This window comes from Lithobates pipiens, unplaced genomic scaffold (genome assembly GCF_037356315.1).
Source record: "Lithobates pipiens isolate NorthernLeopardFrog02 unplaced genomic scaffold, aLitPip1_a1.2 Scaffold_19, whole genome shotgun sequence".
NCBI classification, from domain to species: domain Eukaryota; kingdom Metazoa; phylum Chordata; class Amphibia; order Anura; family Ranidae; genus Lithobates; species Lithobates pipiens.
The window spans coordinates 193,160,636-193,181,626 of NW_027507764.1; the positions used below are offsets into that span (position 1 = coordinate 193,160,636).

At 40.4% G+C, this 20,991-nt stretch overlaps 1 long non-coding RNA gene across 1 annotated transcript; it reads right to left on the reverse strand.

Annotated features, from left to right (window-relative positions):
- Positions 1 to 462: 462 nt before the first annotated feature.
- LOC143998243 (uncharacterized) lies at positions 463 to 12,987 on the reverse strand. The gene is made up of 2 exons (XR_013277802.1): positions 12,797 to 12,987; positions 463 to 861 (listed from the first exon to the last, which is right to left on the reverse strand). It is a non-coding gene; the product is annotated as an uncharacterized LOC143998243 (long non-coding RNA).
- Between the last annotated feature and the right edge of the window lie 8,004 nt (positions 12,988 to 20,991).

Here is a 20,991-nt window from a genome sequence, read left to right on the forward strand (position 1 = left end):
AATGTAATAATAGAAATAATGGGCTTCAATTATCCTGACACCATAACAACCATGGTGACGGGATGATTGAAGTGCTAACACCACGTGTTTGGAGTATCTTTATCTGCTGATTGTTAAACTTTCTAAAATACACATATTTATATACATATTTCTGTTGTGTAGGATCTGGGCCTGCTGTCTCTCCCTCTCTCCCTCCTTCTCCCTCCATCCCTCATTCATCTCAGACGCTAACCACACCACCTTAGAGCCATGCCCACTATTTTAATTAAACCATGCGCATTTTCACCAAGTGGGAGGGGTCAAAAAGGAAGGGCAGGGTCTGGCGCCCCCATCCTAAAACTTCACCAGCCGCCACTGATATGAAATATATAGGAAAAAAGTCAATCTTTCAAAGTATCCTGTACCCATCATCCATTTAATCACTGTATTATGTATTCTATTAAAGAAAAAGAAGGGCCTCCATTTATTTTTGCTGGGCAATACTTTATTCAAAGTGTTTGCTTACTTGTATGCTTCTTTTCTACCTGTACATGATTGCCCCATTATGCTGCACACTTCTTACGGCAGTTGTATGATTGATCTCCTGGGCTCTACAAAAGTATATGATTGCTCTCGCTCCCTCTCTTCATCTTCGCCTTCTTTTGAAGAATTTTGTGCTGCTCCTTTCTTTGCCTTGCAAGTGGTGTCTGTTGGGGTTCCTGGATGAATTCCAGAATTAATGTAACCTCCTCATCTATATTTACAGGCCGTTCTGTCTTTACTTGATGCTGAAGCACTGGTTTTTCGGAGGCTCTAATTTCCTCTGAGATTGCTGGAACAGCTGGTGGTGGAAGTGACTGCTGGAACAGATGGTACATTGAACTTGTAAAAGAAAGGTAAGCATTGGTAAGTATCTTAAAATGTTTATTTGATGATGCTTCTAAAATACTGTAAAACTGGACCATAAAATAAGCTATTATTACTTTAAGTGAGAATCACAATGGTGTATATCACTTTACCTGCAGTGTAATCTAAAGTTGAATGTCGTCTTAAAGGATTATTAGATGTGTTTTGCAGAGATGGATAGATAGACAAATAGATAGATAAATTGATCCAGTTCAATGTAAAGAAACACATACTTGAATATCATTATTATATTTAAGACTTTTGATGTTGTTTGTGCAGCCATATGTATTCATTACATATACAGATTATGGTCTCTACTTAGTAGTACTGCACAATGCTTTTGTTTTGCTGCTCCTATCTCTCAATGCATGTCTATGGGTCAATGGTCATGTGTGATCTTATTTCAACAGCAGGTGTATCAACAGTAATTAAACTTGGAACAATAATCAAATTCTCCAATATATAGATGACTGTCTGAAGCGCTTACTAATCTGCACATAAAAGAAAGAAAACAAAACCAAGTGAGTAAAATATAAAGAATTTTCTTCCAACTGAATATTTAAATGAATAACTCAAAATTGTGTATATAATATTGTGCCTCATGGCACATTATTATATACACATTTTGGATGATTGCTATAATTGTAGTACTAGCAGCTTTTTTCTTTGGCGGTGAGACTGGCATAAAGTAATATTAACCGCTTTTTCGACCAGTCGTCGCAGTGCGGCAACATGGCTCGCTGCGCAAATTACCGTCATGTTATGTCGCTTTCTTTTTTTGCCAGTAGAGGCACGGACGTGCTGCCCGAGGAATGTGCGCACGCCCCCTGCTCGCCCAGGGAGCCAATGTGAGTGTCCAGCGGTCGCGATCACTGCCGGGCTCCTGCAATTGCTTGGGGCACACCGAGAACTGGGATCTGTGTGTGTAAACACACAGTTTCCGGTTCTCTGAGGGGAGAAGAGACAGATCATCTGTCCATACAGAGTACAAAACAGTGATCTGTCATCTCCACTACACAGTCCTCTCCTCTTTCAGTTAGAACACACACTAGGGAACACAATTAGCCCCTTGATCGCCCTCTAGTGTTAACCCTTTCCCTGCCAGTGACATTTTTACAGTAATCAATGCATTTTTGTAGCACTGATCACTGTATAAATGCCAATGGTCCCAAAAATGTGTCAAAATTGTCCGACGTGTCCGCCATGTCATAGTCCTGATAAAAATCACAGATTGCTGCCATTACTAGTAAAAAAATAAATTAATAAAAAATGCCATAAAACTATTGTAAACACTATAACTTTTGCTCAAACCAATCAATATATGCTTATTGCGATTTTTTTCTTTACACAAAATATGTAGAAGAATACATATCGGCCTAAACTGAGGAAAAATATTTTTATTTGTTTTTAGGGGTTATTTATTATAGCAAAAAGTAAAAAATATAGCTTTTTTTTAAATTGAAGCTATTTTTTGTTTATAGTGCAAAAAATAAAAACCGCAGAGGTGATCAAATACCACCATAAGAAAGCTCTATTTGTGGTCAAAAACAATTTTGTGTGGGTGCAACATTGCACGACCGCGCAACTATGTAAATATGTAACTATATCAAAGTTGGGCCAAAGTAGTGCAGGAACTTTTTCTAAAGTCGGACAGACTTGTGTAGTATCAGTTAAGACAGCTCTCATAGAAATATAAAATTTCACGTCATCCGTCTTTGGGTCTCACAACCGCAGTGTCGCATTCTTCATAAAAACTCAAATATGTTACGTTTTTATTTCAATATTTACATTTATATTATATCTTACATTTACAACTATGAAATGAATAGTTGTGTGAAATGATAAACTGTTTTAATGAAAGTGAAATATCTGCGCTCAGGTGAATCTATGCATATATTAGCTGCTGACACTATACCTAGTGTGACGATCCAGGGTGATTAAGCTCTAGTGGTGCATCTGAGTTGAAGAGATCGTGTCAATCCCGAATGCATTTTCAAGGGCATGGCAGTCAATTTTTATTCAAAAGAAAGAAAGTTCAAAAATAAACATCAGATTCCCTCGCAGTGGTATTCAGCATTACAGTCTTGCTTCAGAACCAGCATTCAGCTTTCCTGGCTAAAACACAGCACTCCTGCTCAGGCCTTACACCTTAGACCCCTTTCACACTGGGGCACTTTGCAGGCACTACATTGCTAAAAATAGCGCCTGCAAAGCACCCTGAAAAGCTGCTCCATTCACTCCAGTGCAAAAGCCTGAGGGCTTTCACGATGGAGCGGTGCACTGGCAGGACGGTAAAAAAAGTCTTGCTAGCACCATCATTGGAGCAGTGAAGGAGCTGGGTGTATACCGCTCCTCCACTACTCCTGCCCATTGAAATCAATGGGGCAGCGCGGCTATACCACCGGCAAAGCGCTGCTGCAGCAGCACTTTGCAGGTAGTTTTAATCCTTTTTACGGCTGCTAGCAGGGGTTAAAAGTGTCTCGCTAGCGGCTGAATACCCCTGCAAATATGATGCTAAAGCCCCCCTATTTTTAGCGGTGCTTTACCACCAACAGACCCACCTCCCCAGTGTGAAAGGGGCCTTAGGCCTTGGTTTGTCTTCCCCAGACCTGACATTCAGCATCTCTGTGCTTGCAGCTTCGTGCTGCAGTTGCTCCCTCCTGACTCCTAGGCCAGAACTCCTGTCTGCCAGGCGGAGCTGTCTCTAAGGATGAGCACTGATCTCTATTACTGGGATGATTATGATGCTAGTGCACAGGTGTGCAATTAGCAAGCCTACCAAAATCAGGCATACACTGCTCATATCTGTGACACGGGGTTGCATCTCCACACTAGATATTTGGCACAACAGATATAGGTATATAATAAGTGCAGGGATCACAAATTCAAAACTAAAATGATAAAGATAACTAGTAATGAAAAATAATCCTATGCATCACCAAGATCTTATCCCCAGTGTCTCCCACCCAAGTACTAACCACGCCCAAACCCACTTAGCTCCTGAGATCAGACAAAACCAGAGGGATTCAGGGTGGTGTGGCCATAGGCCTTTTTCCAAATGTATATGTTAACAGCAACTTTTGTAGTTAAAATGCTTTACATAAATGGTGATATTATGGTAATAACCAAAAACATAAATCAAGAAAGAAATTAATATAAAGGCATATACAGCAAAAAATACACTAGGACAGAATACAAAGAGTCCCACAAGCCATTATAAGAAAATAGGATAAGCTCCTCAGGCTGTGACCATCAAACACTTGAAAAGTCTCCCAGGAGTCATTGATCAGGGGCAAGGCTTACTAAGTACTGCAACCCTCCATACAAGAGTGGTCACAGGCGCACATTGAAATTCCCAAGAGAAAGCGCGCTCTCTCCAGCCTCAACTCATTCACAGAAACACCAGGAATGTTGCTGTCAGTTGTCACATATACATCCACAATTTGCAGAGAACAGCTGCACCACTGGGAATTAGCTCAGCAGGACCAATGGACATATCATAAAAGAGACACTCCACATAGTGTAAAACCACCCATAAAAAGGAATTGATTAAGTCTAAGCACTTACAAAACGTCCAGAAGTAACACAGCATATCACATGGTACAGTCACATGGAATTCCAGCATCAAAGATGGACATCGTTCCTTTGCACAATAGCATGTATCCGGTTCCACTCTACCGGTTTTGCCACAAATGACATCAGGGGCACTATGTGCAGCTGACCAGTTTAAATAGCCAGTTTAGTGATAGCATTAGCAATTATCATGCACATATGTGCACATATGCACAACTAGCGGCAATCTGTGACATAAGGGTTACAGGTTCTGCTGCCTAGAGACATTGCTTTAAAAAACTTTTAGATAATAAACTTTAAAAAAAAAAAACCTTCTAGAACCACCAATGAGTACAGGAAAATAAGTTTCCATTAAGAATGATAGTCACACTACATTTCTGTATGCTTGGAACAAATGGTTTGCCAATCCTTACTGAAACATTGATCCCACAAGGCTGAGGAATAAAGTGTCTATCTTTTTAACATTTTTTTTCTTTTTCTTTCTTTTTTTTGCATCCTGATGGTGTCTTTGTTTGTTATACCAATTGCCCTGTATGCCTCGTTTATCCTTTTTTTTTGTTTGTAAATCTCCAGCATATAACTTATAGGACCAGTTCACACTGGTGTGACATGCGCTCTGACTTTAAGAGCACAAGTCGCATGACAAGTCGCACCCCATTAATAGCAATGGAACCATTCTGATAGGAGTCACTTGAGTCACTCCGGCTTACAAAGGGTTCCTACACTACTTTTGGTGCGACTTCGACACAGCTTGCATTGACTTCTGTTAAAGAAGTCGTATACAAGTCATGCCGAAGTCGCTCTGGGATGTCGGCTTCAAAGTTGCACGACTTTGAAGTCGCAGCATTGTGAACTGGGCCTTATTCTTTAATAGTACTGTTGAAGAGAGCTTCATTGATGTTGCATTTATTATGGCTATCTTGATCTATGGTTCTATACAGTATCTGGTAGACCTGTGCAATTCGTTTCAGTCTGAATACAAATTCAGAAAATGTTTTGGTTATTCAGAGATTCGGATGTATCCAAATCTCTGAATGAAATAGTAACAAATAGTAATGGATTTAGTTATTCATTTTCTAGCAAATTCCAACTTTTCAGGACGATTAGAATTCAGATTGGTCAAAAAACGATTGACCGATTCAAATTTGGTGTAAAGAATAGCTGCTTATTAAGCAGTGGGCCGGGATGCTGGCTGCCCACATCCTTAACCACTTCAGCCCCGGAAGAATTTACCATCTTCCTGACCAGAGCACTTTTTGCGATTCGGCACTGCGTCGCTTTAACTGACAATTGTGCAGTTGTGCGACGTGGCTCCCAAACAAAATTGACGTCCTTTTTTTCTCCCACAAATAGAGATTTCTTTTGGTGGTATTTGATCACCACTGCGGTTTTTATTTTTTGCACTATAAACAAAAAAAGAGCGACAATTTTGAAAATATATAAATACATTTTTTTAGGCCGATACGTATTCTTCTACATACATTTTGTTAAAAAAAATCGCAATAAGTGATTATTGATTGGTTTGCACAAAAGTTATAGCGTTTACAAAATAGGAAATAGTTTTATAGCATTTTTATTATAATTTTTTTTTAAATGGCAGCGATCACCAATTTTTTATCATGACTGCGACATTATGGCAGACACATTGGACATTTTTGACACATTTTTGGGACCATTGTCATTTATGCAGCAATCAGTGCTATACAAATGCACTGATTCCTGTGTAAATGATGCTGACAGTGAAGGGGTTAACCACTAGGTGGCAGTGTAGGGGTTAAAGTGGATTTAAACCCGACATTTTTTTTTATGTCATAATGTAGAGTATCAGATTTCCTATCATTTGAGCCCAGTCTTGCCACAAAGAGTTAATCCAGCTCTGAGCAATCCTCTTGTATTGTTCAGTGAGATAAATCTTGACAAACAGAGAAAAACTTTGTCAAATCCTCCCCCTTGCTGTGAGTGACAGGTGATTTACGTATCTCGTGCACTAGCCTAAGAGACATGCATTATTTTTTAATTCCCTCCCACTCCTTTCTTCTGGTGCTCTGCAAGGATTGGCTGTTCCACACCTCAGCATGATTTGGCATGCTAAAGTCATGTGGGGACTTTTCTGGGTTTTGACTGGATGTTAGTGATCATAGCAGAAGTTCAGTGTAAGAAATACACAGGAGAAAATGCATATTGATAAGGGGAGTGTAGAGGTGGGCGGGGAGTCTACTGACATCCCGACTCTGCCAACTGAGCCCTGGAAAACAGACCCACCCACAAAATCTGCAGTTTTTTGGATCTCATAGCAGACAGAGAGGAGATATTTGACAGATAAATATACATGCGGGAGGCATGTATATCCTTCTAGATAACCAATATTGCAGTAGTTTAGAAAGGATGAGAATGGATTTACATCCACTTTAAGTGTGTCCTGGGGCATATTTCTAACTGTGGGGAGGCATGGCTGTATGTGACACGTCACTGATCTTTGCTCCGATCACAGGGAGCAGAGATCAGTGACACTGTCACTAGGCAGAATGGGGAGATGCTTGTTTACATTAGCATCTCCCCGTTCTTCCTCCCGTGAGGCGATCGTGGGTATCCCCACAGCGATCGAGTCTGTGGGACCCGCAGACCCGACTCATGGAGCTTGCTGCGGGCATGACCACCTCTTAAAGGGAAATATACAGGTACACATACTCATTCACATAGGGAGGGCCGGGACCCGGGGGACCCCTTGTTAAAGTGAGCTTCCAGATTCTGATAAGCCCTATGCCTGTAGACACCCACAACCATCGGTCACGGTTATAGGGAGGAGATCCTTGTCCTCCTCAACATGGGCACAAGGTGATTTGGGCTGGGGGGCAGAGTCCCCCCTGCCCCAAAGCACATCCCCTCATGCTGGGGGAATGTGGCCTGGTATGGTTCAGGAGGGGGGCACTCACTTGTCCCCTCCCTTTCCTGACCTGCCGGGCTGCATGCTCAGATAAGTGTTTGTTTATGAACTGGGGGGACCCCACACCATTTATTTCAAACATGCAATGCTGGCATTCTTTTCTTTACATTCATCTGTCAGTGGGGAAGCCAGCTGACAGATGATGAGTCATGGTTGTTAACCGCATGCCGACCAGCCCGGCTGTGCAAATCGTCATTATGCCACATTGGTAGCTAGCCAATGCGAGTGCCATGGTCTCGATCATCGCCGGGCTCCCGCAATCGCTTGGGGCACACGGAGAACCGGGAGCTGTTGTGTAAACACACAGTTTCCAGTTCTCTGAGTAGTGAACTGACAGATCGTCTGTTCATACAGAGTATGAACAGCGATATGTTAGTTTCCCTGCACAGTCCCATCCCCCCTTCAGTTAGAACACTGCCTAGGATACATATTAACCCCTTCACTGCCCCCTAGTGTTAACCGCTTCACTGTCAGTGAAATTTTTACAGTAATCAATGCAATTTTTAATCGCGCTGATCAGTGTATTAATGCCAATGGTCCCAAAAATGATCACCATTACTAGTAAAAAAAAAATATTAATAAAAATGCCATAAAACTATCCCCTATTTTGTAGATACTATAACTTTTGCGCAAACCAATCAATATACGCTTACTTTAGTTTTTTTTACCAAAAATATGTAGAAGAATACGTATCGGCCTAAACTGAGGAAATATATATTTTTGGGGGATATTTATTATAGCAAAAAGTCAAAAATAATGCTTTTTTTTTTCAAAATTGTCGCTATTTTTTTATTTATAGTGCAAAAAATAAAAACCGCAGAGGTGATCAAATACCACCAAAAGAAAGCTCTATTTGTGGTAAAAAAAGGACATAAATTTTGTTTGGGAGTCAAATCGCACGACCGCACAGTTGTCAGTTAAAGCGACGCAATGCCGAATCGCAAAAAGTGGTCTGGTCTTTGGCCAGCCAAATGGTCCGGGGCTTAAGTGGTTAAGGACACAGACGCCAGCTTCTCGGCCTGCTGTTTAACAACCAGCTATTCTTCACACAGAATTTGAATCGGTTAAACGTTTTCCGACGGATCTAAATTCTAATCGCTCCGAAAAGTTGGAATTCGTTAGAAAATAAATCAACAAAACAAATTTTAATGAATTAAACGTGTTCCAAAATCAAACTAAATGAATTCCATAATGAAAAAAAGTTAGTAAAATAACAAATATCTGAAACGAAACAAAACAAATTTTTCTGGTCTGCACATGTCTAGTATTTGGTGCTTTACTTTTGTCATTATATTGGAAATTAAAAATAGTTCTCAGCTTCCGCCTAACCTCAAAATTCCTTTTTACTGCTGTAATCTGAATTTCTGTTAGAGGGTGCCTATGTTCATTCTTCATGGTCCCATTGCATGTACAAATGTAGCCATCCTCTCTTGCTCAATCCTGAGCTAGACCAGGGCTATGGACTATGGTATTTAGGCTGCATTCACACCTGAGCGTTCTGTAGCTTGAAGCCTGAAGCTACAAAACGTTAGAGGGGAATAAAATCCATTATTCTCAATGGAGATGGTTCACATCTCCACTCCATGTCGCCTGAAGCTCAAACAAGTTCCGGACCCTTTTTTGTCGCTCGAATCGGGCCAATTTGGGCGTTTTTCTTCTTTTTACATTGGTGACCATTTGCCCTACACAAAATCGCGGCAAAACGTCGTAAAAAATGCCACAAAATCGTGGTAAAAAACACAGCAATATCGCAGTAAATTCAAGCGATTTTCTGCCTGAAAACGCTACGCTCAGGTGTGAATGCAGCCTTATAGTGAGCAGTGCAGATGACTGACTACAACTCATGTTCACTGGTTGTTCCAAACAAATGGACATAAAGGAGAAAAAGAGAGGTTCAGTAGCCCATAGAGGACATGACAAAGAGGCAGAAAAACACAGTAAGAAACCATTTCTTGAAAAAAGCTTACAGGGCCATTAATTAGTGGATATGCATCGATTATTTTTGGAGAATAAGGATATCATTTATTGTTACTTTAAATGATAAAGAAAAAAAACAGATCTGACCTGCTCACTGACCATGACACCATGTTAATAAGCCTACACAACTGACATACTTAGCAACAACTGGATCCCTTTTATGGGAATTATGGCTGAATAGTTTTAAATATTTTTTTATTTATTAAATATAAATATAATTTTTTTTTATTTAATTTTCCATTGCTTCAGTTGTATTGTGTCGTTACTGGTGGCTCCTGCGCGCATGCACATGGCGCATTGAGGCTCCGGCCAATCGCAGCGATACCCAGAAGTAACCACCCGGGGAGATACTAGCTAATTATACCTTTGTAGGTTTTTTTTTTAAACGGGTTTACAACCCCTTTAAGATACTGCAGAGGCTACAGCAGTGTACAATTGGCCAGTAGCAGCAGGAAAATTTTAAGCAGCAAGGCTAGGCCTAATTTACTACAGACAAAGATCATAAACTGGGTTTTACTACAAGAATTAAAATACTGCAGAGGCTACAGCACGGTAAAATTGGCCAGGAAAAGGACAGTTTAAAAAACTGAGAACAGGCCTGACCAGTTTATGCAGAAATAAGCAGCTGAATGTTGAAAATAAAGGCAGCTACCAAAACAGACTGGGAAGTAGAATGAGTTTTCATATTGAGCACTTCAAATGTGAAGTCCCTATCAACTTAAAATAAAATCAAGAAACCCCAAAAGAAACAAAAACCCCCAAAAAACCTGACAGCCCGGGTATGCAAAATCACGTACCTGTAAGTGATTTTGTGCATGTGGTTTAGGAGGCACGCTACTCCTGCTGAGATTGGACACAGCGCAAGCCAATCAGCGGGTCTGACTGCCGTGACCCACCGTTCGTTCACAGAAGAGATAAATCAGTCATTTGCCTGTATAAACAAGGCAAACAGCAGATCTGTCAGGAAGGGAAAGAAAGAACTTGTGATTTAGCTAAGCTGGATCACGGATCTCTCTTTTTCTTCAGTGTGATACTGCCCCACACAGTTCGTAAGCACCTCTCTAGGGAACATTTATCCCTTTTGATTACCCCATTGATAAAGAATTTTTTTTTTTTTACATTTTTTTTTATAAATGTTTTATAGCAGAAAGCAAAAAAAAAAATTTTTCAAAATTGTCGGTCTTTTTTTGTTTAATGCACAAAAAATAAAAAGCACAGAGGCGATCAAATACCACACAAAGTAAACATTAAAGATAAGTAAACCCACAATAATAACAACAAATAAAAAAAGCAACAAATACTGTAGATTGATTATAAATTGATTGCTCAAAGAGAACAATCAGAATAATGCCCTATACAGGTAAGCCTTATTATAGGCTTACCTGTAGGTTAAAGTAAAAAATTGGACTATACAACTGCTTTAAGGAACAACTCCAGGCAAAAAAATGCTTTCCCATGCAATTGGGCTGTGCCAGCACTGGACAAGTTAACTACTTATTTTTGTTTAGGGGATTGGAGATACAAGGGTCAATTCACAAAGCTTTACCATTTGTGATAAGGGTATCATATTATTAATTTGCTTAAATGATTGCATGTGGCAAATTAAATCAAATTCCCCAAAAAATAATGATAATTCGGACGTAACGGGTGACCCCGTCCCCCTCTGACGTCACGGGGAAAGCCATAGGGAAGTCCCTGTCAAGTCCCCGTATGTCTACGGGGGCGGGGTCACCAGGTGGCCCCACCCTCCATTATATAAGAAGTGTCAAAAGAAGAGAAGCGTCACACAGTGGGAACCTCCCATGGATGCGGAGCGGCCCAAGAACAAAGCGGGGAACAAGACGCCACGGAAGAAGATGCCGGACAAGAACACCGGAGCAAGAAGCAGAGGATCGGTGGAAGGAGAAGATGGAGGAAGAAACCAAAGGAAGAAGGAAGGAAGAAGACCCAAAGAAGACGGAAAGAAGAAGACTTTAAATGAAGGAATTGTCAAAAACTGTCTCTTGTAATTTTTAACATTTTTTACACTTTTTTGGTGAAATGGTAGGGGTACTTTTGTACCCCATTACCATTTCACACAGGGGATGGGATCTGGGGGTCCCCTTGTTAAAGGGAGCTGCCAGATTCCGATAAGCCCCCCACCCGCAGACCCCCACAACCACCGCACAAGGGTTGTGGGGATGAGGCCCTTGTCCCTATTAACACAGGACAAGGTGCTTTGGGGGCTACCCCATAGCAACTTCCCAATGTTGAGGGCATGTGGCCTGGTACGGTTCAGGAGGGGGTGTGCTCTCTCATCCCCCCTCTTTTCCTGTGGCCTGCAAGGTTGCGTGCTCGGATAAGGGTCTGGTATGGATTTTTAGGGGGACCTTTTTTTTTTACATTTTGGCGTGGGGTTCCCCTTAATATCCATACCAGACCCGAAGGGCCTGGTATGGAATTTTGGGGGATCCCCATGCATTTTTTTTCTTAATTTTGGTTCTGGGTTCTCCTGTGGGGAAATCCCCATGCAATTTTTATCAATGAACTGCTATCTGTATTGTTGGACCCAACAATTCATTGTAGCCGGGAGTAGTTTTAAATGATTTTTTTTCCTTTAGAAATGTAATTTTGCTGTCAGACTCTTCTAAACACGGGAAACATGCACCGCTTTACAGGCAGACTATAGACACCCCCCAGGTATGAAAATTAAAGGAATATTATACTTTTATTGTGTCACTTGAAGCATTATTAAAATCACTGCTCCTGAAAAAACGGCCGTCTTTAAAACTTTTTTTTGCATTGGTACATGTCCGCTGGGGGAGGATCCTGGTCCCCAAACACTTTTTATGACAAGAACTTGCTTATAAGCCTTTAAAATTAGCACTTTTGATTATTCATGTCCGAGTCCCATAGACTTTAACAGTGTTCGCGTGTTCAAACTAATTTTTTGCTTGTTTTTGCATGTTCTGGTGCGAACCAAACAGGGGGTTGTTCGGCTCATCACTAGTCAGCACCTAGTCAGCATCTTTGGATCAACTCGTTGGTGCTGCCATTCCTGAATGGTCTCTGCTGTCTTCTGGGACCTGTGTGCCTTCCAGAAGACAGCGGGGAGGAGGGGCCGGAAATATTGCAGTTTGCCGCACAATGTGCGGTGCTCTTTCGCTGGAAGGGGGAGCAAATACCTGGATTTGACAGGTATCTGCTCCCCCTTCCCCCTGAAAGGTGCCAAATGTAAAACCGGAGGGGGGAGGAATACGATAAGCGGAAGTTCCATTTCTGGGTGGAACTCCACTTGAAAATCCATACCGGACCCGAAGGGCCTGGCATGCATGGGGTCCCACAGAGTTTTTTTTTTTTCAACATTTTTAATTGTCGGCTACCCATTATTGTTTGTTACCCATTATTTACCTCTTAGTGAATTGACCCCACACTTACCTAATCCTCTGATTCTGGTCCCTGTGGCTCCGGGCCCCCTGTAGTCTAGCAGTCTTGTGCAGTAGACTGTTCCTGTCGTCATCACACCCATAAACCTGCTCTGGATGTGAAGAACATCAGGAACTATCAACCCCTGGATTATGGGGGAGTGCTGTTTGCAGGTGGATTGGAGGATCGGGTGAGTGTACAGCTTTATCCTCACCCGTAGACAAAATGAGCAGTTGACCCATTCAGTGCTGGCACAGCCCCACAGCATGGGAAAACTTTTTTTTGCCATGCAGTGACTTTATCATTGTTTTAGCTAAATGTGGACTTCTATTTAGAACAAATGGGATCTGTTTAGAACAAAGGGATCTAACATTGCTTACAGTGCAGAATGAACACAATATATGAAATGCTTAGTTTTCAGTTTCAGAAAAGGCTATACTCAATGTTAAAATAACACAGGAGTTTCTTCTTCTAATAAATGTTCTTCATAGTAAATAAAAGCAGTTCATCTCTCACAGTTGCAAATGTCTTTTGGGCATGATACTATAAAGAACCCATGATTTTTCTTGATCTTAGTCCAAGGAAAAGTTTGGATTTTATACTGTGAGATATTGACTCAATTTATTTACTTTGTATACAGTGCTAGAAGCAGTTCTGTAAAATGAGACCCCCACAGCAAACAGAAAGAGCTTTTGCATCCAGGCAGCCTGTATAAACTTCAAATCACTATCAAACACTTCAAATCAACTAATATATAGCAAAGGCCTGCCTTTCAGTATAATGCAGCTAATGTGAGCAGAGCAGTCTATTATGCAATCTAGAATTTCTGTTGCTTATTTCATAGGTTTCATAGGAAATATAAACAGTTCATACATCAGAGGTGCAAATGTCTTTTGGGCACAACGCTATAAAATCATGAGTTCCCTTCATCTTAGTCTAGGGAGTTTGGAGTTATGACCATGAGATATTGATTCAATTTATTTCCTTTTTATACAAGGCTAGAAGCATGCTTTGTAAAATAAGAACCCCACAGCAAACAGACACTGTCAAAATCATATTAAAAAGCAGTATTAAGTATTCACTATAGCTAAAGTCTAACATTTTAGCTGCAGCAATTCAACGTCAATAGAGCAGTTCTCTCAAAATGAATGCTGAATTTAATGGTGCTCAGTATCATTCAACCCATCTCCTGTAAACTCAAGCTATAACAGAAGCACCCTCTGGGATTGCAGCATACCAGCCTGGGCTCACAGTACTATTGCGCAGAACTGCACTCACACATCATCATATGAACGGGCCATTCAGCGCAGAAGTAAGGATGGTCCACCAATGCCATCAGAGAGGAAAAAGAAGAACGCCTGATACCATAAGACTGGATAGATGACCCAAAATTGGAGATCTGCTTTAAATTTTAGGTATCCTCTGTAACAAGAGTTACATTTTTGTGAGCTGCTTACAGGCAGATGAGTGACTGTGGCTGCCTGTGCACCCAAGGAATGGTGCAGAGCTAGAAGTACACAGTGATCTGATGAGCTGGTAGTAAACCAAACAATCACCTGATCGCTGTTTACTACTGGCACTAGGAAAGAGCCTTGCATAGAACTTATGTGCCCTCTGCCATTGATTCTAAAGGGCCGTCTTTTGATGTCCATCTTGGACATCTATTGTGTGTGTGTATATTTATATATATATATATATATATATATATATATATATATATATATATATATATATATATATATGTTCAGAAGGGTGAGGTGCACATCGGTGCAAGCAATCAAGCCCTCCCAAAGGCTTATATTATAGGAAACTAGGAAATGACAAAAATGTTTTAATGAAAAATATAATCAAAGCATCCAAAATCTATAGGCCATTATCGTAACAGTTTCAGGCTAATACAGATCACACCCCTTCTTCAAAACATGGTGCCTATAAATGATGACATACATGGTGCCATTCATATAGAGCAAATACATCTACATACTATTAAATAATAAACCAGCCTGTCTGAAATCAATTAATCACTGCATCTAAGACACATTATAGTAAAAGTCCAAAATATATTACACAAAAAGGATCCTGGAAAGAAAATAGCAACAGGTTTGACTGTTTTCCACACTTCACAGAATATATCAATCGATCGAACTCCTGTATAATAAAAATAACAAAAAGAATATAACAATAATGATAATATTATTGATAATAATAATAAGAATACTACATGTGTGTATACATATGTAAATGTGTGTGTCTAAAGATGCACACACATGCTCATATGTGATAAAGTGCAATCGATCAAAATTACACACGTGATTTATGACCAAAAAATAACATAGCATAAAACAAGGAAAAAATAAGAAAAACGTAAGAAAAAATATATACAATAACCAAGAAAAACAGCATTAAAAAAATAAATACAGATCAAAATCTGAATTTAACCCCTTAGGTTGAAGGGTATCAAGCCGATGTATCCAATGCACTTCTTCAATCTTAAACTCTAATTCTCTATTACCACCCTGCCTATTTCTTAAAACTCCGTCAATCACCATGAATCTAAGTTGGGAGACTGTATGACCCTTATCTATAAAATGTCTTGATAAAGGCAGATTTTCTAGTTTGTCCCTGATTGAGTACTTATGTCTCGCAGTGCGATCCTTTATTTTCTGTGTGGTTTCCCCCACATAGAGGAGACCACACGGACATTTAATAATATAGATAACAAAGGTAGACTGACAGGTGTAGTAATCTCTAATAGATATATCATAGCCCTTTTGTGGATTAGAAAAACATTTGCCTTTCATCATGCTAGAACATTGAGTGCACAAGGGGCAAGGAAAAGATCTCTTATTCTTAGGGCCCAGAAAAGTCACACGAAGGATAGGAGCTGAATACTGATCTGATTTTACCACTCTGTCATAAATGCTTTTACCTCTGCGATACGATGAGGGGGGGGGGGGGGGGTAAAACTCTGGCACAGATTGATAGCTGTTATTTAAGACTTTATGATATTGTTAATTTTGGTGGAAAATGGATGGAATTGAGAGATGAAGGGCATTCTGCGACTGGGTCTAATGATTTTAGTACTGTCTTGTAAAGACAAGCACTCTTTATGTCTGCAGGATAACCCCATTGTCGGAGCCTGTCCTCTATCTCTTCGAATTAAATCTCTCTGGTATCAGGATCACTAGTAATCCTGGTTACCCATTTAAATTGGCTACGAGGAATGGATTTAACCACTCGCCAACTGCCGCACGCCGATGTACGTCCCTACTTTGGGGACGGATATCGTTGTTATGGCAGCAGCTAGCTGCCATAACCCCGGTATCCTCGTATTCGTCCGGCGGTCGGCTACAGAAGATTTACTCCCCTTCATGACCAGGCCATTTTTTGATATACAGCACACTGTGTTGCTTTAAATGACAATTGCAATGCAATGCTGTACCCAAATAACATTTATGTCAAACAGAGCTTTATTTTGGTGGTATTTGATCACCGTGCAGTGTTTGTGTTGATTGAATCTGCATGGGAGTGAGTTTATCATTATCAATCAGCTGCTGCACCTGCAGGGCTCTAATGAGGAAAGTGGCAAAATGTGCATCCCTTTGGGAGCATCTCATCAAATATGACATTTTTGTTGCAGGGAATGATCAAAATCGGATTTGTATCTAAAGCCTCGTACACACGGTCGCATTTTCCGCAGACAAAACATGAGACTTTTGTCCGAAGGACGTGGGCCAGGAACTTGTCTTGCATACAAACAGCAAGGAATTGTCGGCCAACAAAAACACATTAGATGTACTATGAGACTACAAAGAGGGAGTTCAACTGTCATGCTTCACCCTTTGGGCTCCTTCTGCTAATTTTGTATTAGTAGAAGTTTGGTGAGTGTTGATCCGCACTTTTCATTTCACGCTTTTCATTTCGCACTTTTCAGTTCGTTTCTGAGCATTCATTCTTCATGCTATGTTGCAGAATTGGAGGAAATAACACGTTATTTATTATTGGCCCTGGAGTTATTGCTTTGACCCAAGTCCAGTCCAGGTACAGCAAGAGGAGGATTTCTTGGACCAAAAACCAGTTGCTTTATTAATCGTGACTAATTATGTCATATGCTGCGGGAGCTCCAGGAGAATAATCTGGATGATTTTCTGAATTATCTCTGGATGACGGACCCCTGCTTTCACCAGCTCTTGGCATTGTTGACCCCCTATATTAAGAAGCAGGACACATACATGAGGCTTTTATTTTATTTTTGTGGTTGAATAATTATTTGATTTGGTATATTTTCTATATTTTTGGATGCATAGAATGCACTTTTTTGTTAAGTTCTATTGACAGATAACATGTCTAATTTTCTTATTTTTTTCTTTTAATGCACCATAAAAAAAACTGTGTAGAATAATGCTTGGCTATGTGTTTTACTTCAAATGACAGTTTGAGAGTAGGCCTGTCCAGTTCTAAAAGTATACAGGTACTGCAGATTTTTACAAAGCTCAGGTCAAGCTGACCTTCTTGTTTACAACTCACTTTAATAAAGTAAAATAAATGTTATTTTAAGAGAGTTACATTTTAACCACTTCCCGACCAGCGCACGATGATGTATGTCGACAGAATGGCACGGGCAGGCATATTGGCGTACAGGTACGTCCAATATTCAATGCCGCCCTGCCATCGGGAGCGCGCCGCTGGCGGCGCGCTCCCGCGCTGGTCAGGACCCCCGTGAGTCCAGTCGCGGGACCCCCGTGAGTCCGGTCGCGGGACCCGCGGACTCGATCGCCACGGGCATCCCCGCGATCATCTCACGGAGCAGCTGAATGGGGCAAATGCAGATTAAACAGCATTTCTCCATTCTGCCTAGCAACTAGTGATGCTCATCTCTGCTCCATGTGATTGGAGCAGAGATCAGTGTTCACTAAATGAAAGCCCAACCCCCCCACAGTTAGTAACACACCCCTAGGAACACTTAACCCCTACACTGCCACCCACTGGTTAACCCCTTCACTGCCAGTGTCATTTACACAGGAATCACTGCATTTATATAGCAGTGATTACTGTATAAATGACAATGGTCCCAAAAATGTGTCAAAAATGTCCGATGGGTCCCCCACAATGTCGCAGTCACAATAAAAATCGCTGATCGCCGCCATTACTAGTAAAAAAAAAATAATAAAAAATTATTAATAAAAATGCTATAAAACTATCCCTATTTTGTAAACGCTATAACTTTTGCGCAAACCAATCAATAATCGCTTATTGCGATTTTTTTTACCAAAAATATGTAGAAGAATACTTATCGGCCTAAACTGAGGGAAAAAAAATTTTTTTTATATATTTTTGGGGGATATTTATTATAACAAAAAGTAAAAAATAATGCGTTTTTTTCAAAATTGTCGCTCTATTTTTGTTTATAGCGCAAAAAATAAAAACCGCAGGGGTGATCAAATACCACCAAAAGAAAGCTCTATTTGTGGGAAAAAAAGGACGTCAATTTTGTTTGGGAGCCACGTCGCACGACCGCGCAATTGTCAGTTAAAGCGACGCAGTGCCGAATCGCAAAAAGTGGTCTGGTCTTTGACCAGCAAATTGGTCCGGTCTGAAAGTGGTTAAAAAAATACAATAAAAAATACAATGTAAAATTAACAAGGGACACCAACATAGTTGTATCTTTGATCTTAAAATCTATGGGATAATGGTGTTGTGGTAACTTGCCCCCCAAAAAATAAAAATAAAAAAAATAATAATAATATTATTCTTGATATCACTAGAAAAAGAAAGCTTTTGAAAATACATTTGGCAGGACTCCATCAGTATCACCAGCAAAGCAGCTTCATTATTATCACATTAAAGAAGAAGAGAATTGTGTGCTGCATTTCTAGATTTCATAATTTGCCATGGTACGAGGCTTTAGAATAAGCTGGGAAAAATCAGTAAGCCAATCACACAAGCAGGAAATTACATTTCTGGAGGCCATTCTGTACACCATCTGTGTACAAAATGCCTCCAGGTAGCCATATTGCATTGCAATTTACGAAAAAATACAGAGCTGCAGATTGAAAAGGAAAGGTCATTTTTAATAACATTCCATTACAATATGACTTGTGTTGCAATTGTATATGCTGTTTTTTTTTTTTTTGTTATTTGCCATTTTTTTCTCATGAAAGTGAAGTTACTCTTTAAATAAAACGCCCAAAAGAAACATGTTGCGTGTTTCCTTCTAACCTCTGCCACACATTAAGCACTCACTACATACTTTCCAGGGCCTGTCCAGTTCTAAAAAATTACAGGAACTGCAGCTTTTTTACAAAGCTCAGGTCAAGCTGACCTTCTCGTTTACAAATCGCTTTAATAAAAGACAAAGTAAAACAAATGATATTTTAAGAGAGAAAGGTATGAATCTTCAAAACCAATTTGCAATGTGCTTGAAGTACCGGTATATTCACCTAAAAAAGATTTATTTATTTTTTGTCTACTGTCTGGTAAAGTTTTAATTTAAAAGAGCTGACCATATATATATATATACGTATAGCTGAATTTGACAGTTGAACCGACAGGTTCTGAGTCACCTTTCAGGTGATGTAAGGAGACAACAGAAGCTGTTACTGAAATAACACTGCATGACATACAATCAGTGAGTGTGGTCACCTTGCTGAACAACCAGCTTATTCAGAAAAAGAAATCAATAAAATCATACCCTACATTCAAAATATATAATTACAGTTTCACTGAATCATGACAGATGTTGGGCTCAATAGTTAGATTAAAAAAAAAAGATATTGAGAAAGAGTCATCAAACCTTTTATTTTTTTCTCCGTCGCCATAGCTAAGGGGCCTATTTATAAATTACAAACTGAATTGGAATCCTTGCTCCTTGCTCCTTTGGTTATCTTACTGAGTTAACTTACAATATATATATAAAAAAAAAAAAACAGAAGTATGAGGTATTGCAATACCATGTGTAATCTTACCCTGAGACAAAATAATATACTTGTTTTCTCCTCCATTGTTGCATTTCTAAATAATTTAACATCTAATGTACTCCTGATAGTCTCCAACAGTCCACCAAAAATTTCAATGGTTGGAGGGGGGAGTAAAAAATTAAGCAACCAGCCCCCTCTTTTGCTTCTGTTTCCTCTTTTGCTTATCTTTACTGGTTTATATTGTTTAGTGGGGGGGGGGGGGGGGGGACTTTCTCAATGCATGTGCTTTCCAGGCAGTATTTGGAGCCAAATGACAGAAGAACAGTACGAATGAGTGGAGGAGGTGAAGGCACAACTGCACATGCAGTGAGATCTCATGAACATGAATCTCAAGAAGGAAGACAATAGCAATCATGATGAGGAGGAACATGAGGGGAAGATTCCGACAATATTGTTGGGATCTCATCGCCCTTATACACACAGTCGGACATTCCAGACGGAAAATGTCCGATCGGACCGGGTTTTTGGATAATCCGACCGAGTGTGGGCTCCATTGGACTGTTTCGGTCTGGATATCCGACCGACAAAGTATTAGAGCTGGGCTATAAAAATTTCCGACAACATGATCCGATCGGACTGTGTCTGATCGTTTGTAGAGAATTCTGATTGGACAAAGTGCCATGCATGCTCAGATTAAATTCCTAGACCAAACCTATTGGCTACTAGCCTGAACGTAGTCCCGTTGTAACTGAATTATGTCATCACGTTACGAACGATCGGATTTTCCGACAACTTTGTCCGACCGTGTGTATGCAACACCAGTTTCGGACAAAATCCGACGGATTTGGTTGTTGGAATGCCCGACCGTGTGTACAAGGGCATCCACTTTTCTTTAAAGGGGTTGTAAAGTTAGAAGGTTTTCTATCTTAATGCATTCTATGGATTAAGATAAAAAGCCCTCTGTGTACAGCAGCCCCCCTAATACTTACCTGAGCCCTATCTCTGTTCAGTGATGTTCACGAGTGTCTCAGCCACCTCAAACTCTCCCTCTTGATTGGCTGAGACACAGCAACAGCGCCATTGGCTCCCGCTGCTGTCAAACAAAGTCAGTTAGTCAATCAGGAGAGAGAGGGGCAGGACCGATCCGCAGCTCATTGTTTGAATGGACACATGGATCCGCAGCTTGGCTTGAGTGCCCCCATAGCAAGCTGCTTGCTGTGAGGGCACTCAACAGGAGGGAGAGGCCAAGAGCACAGAAGAGGGACCCGAGAAGACAAGGATCTGGGCTGG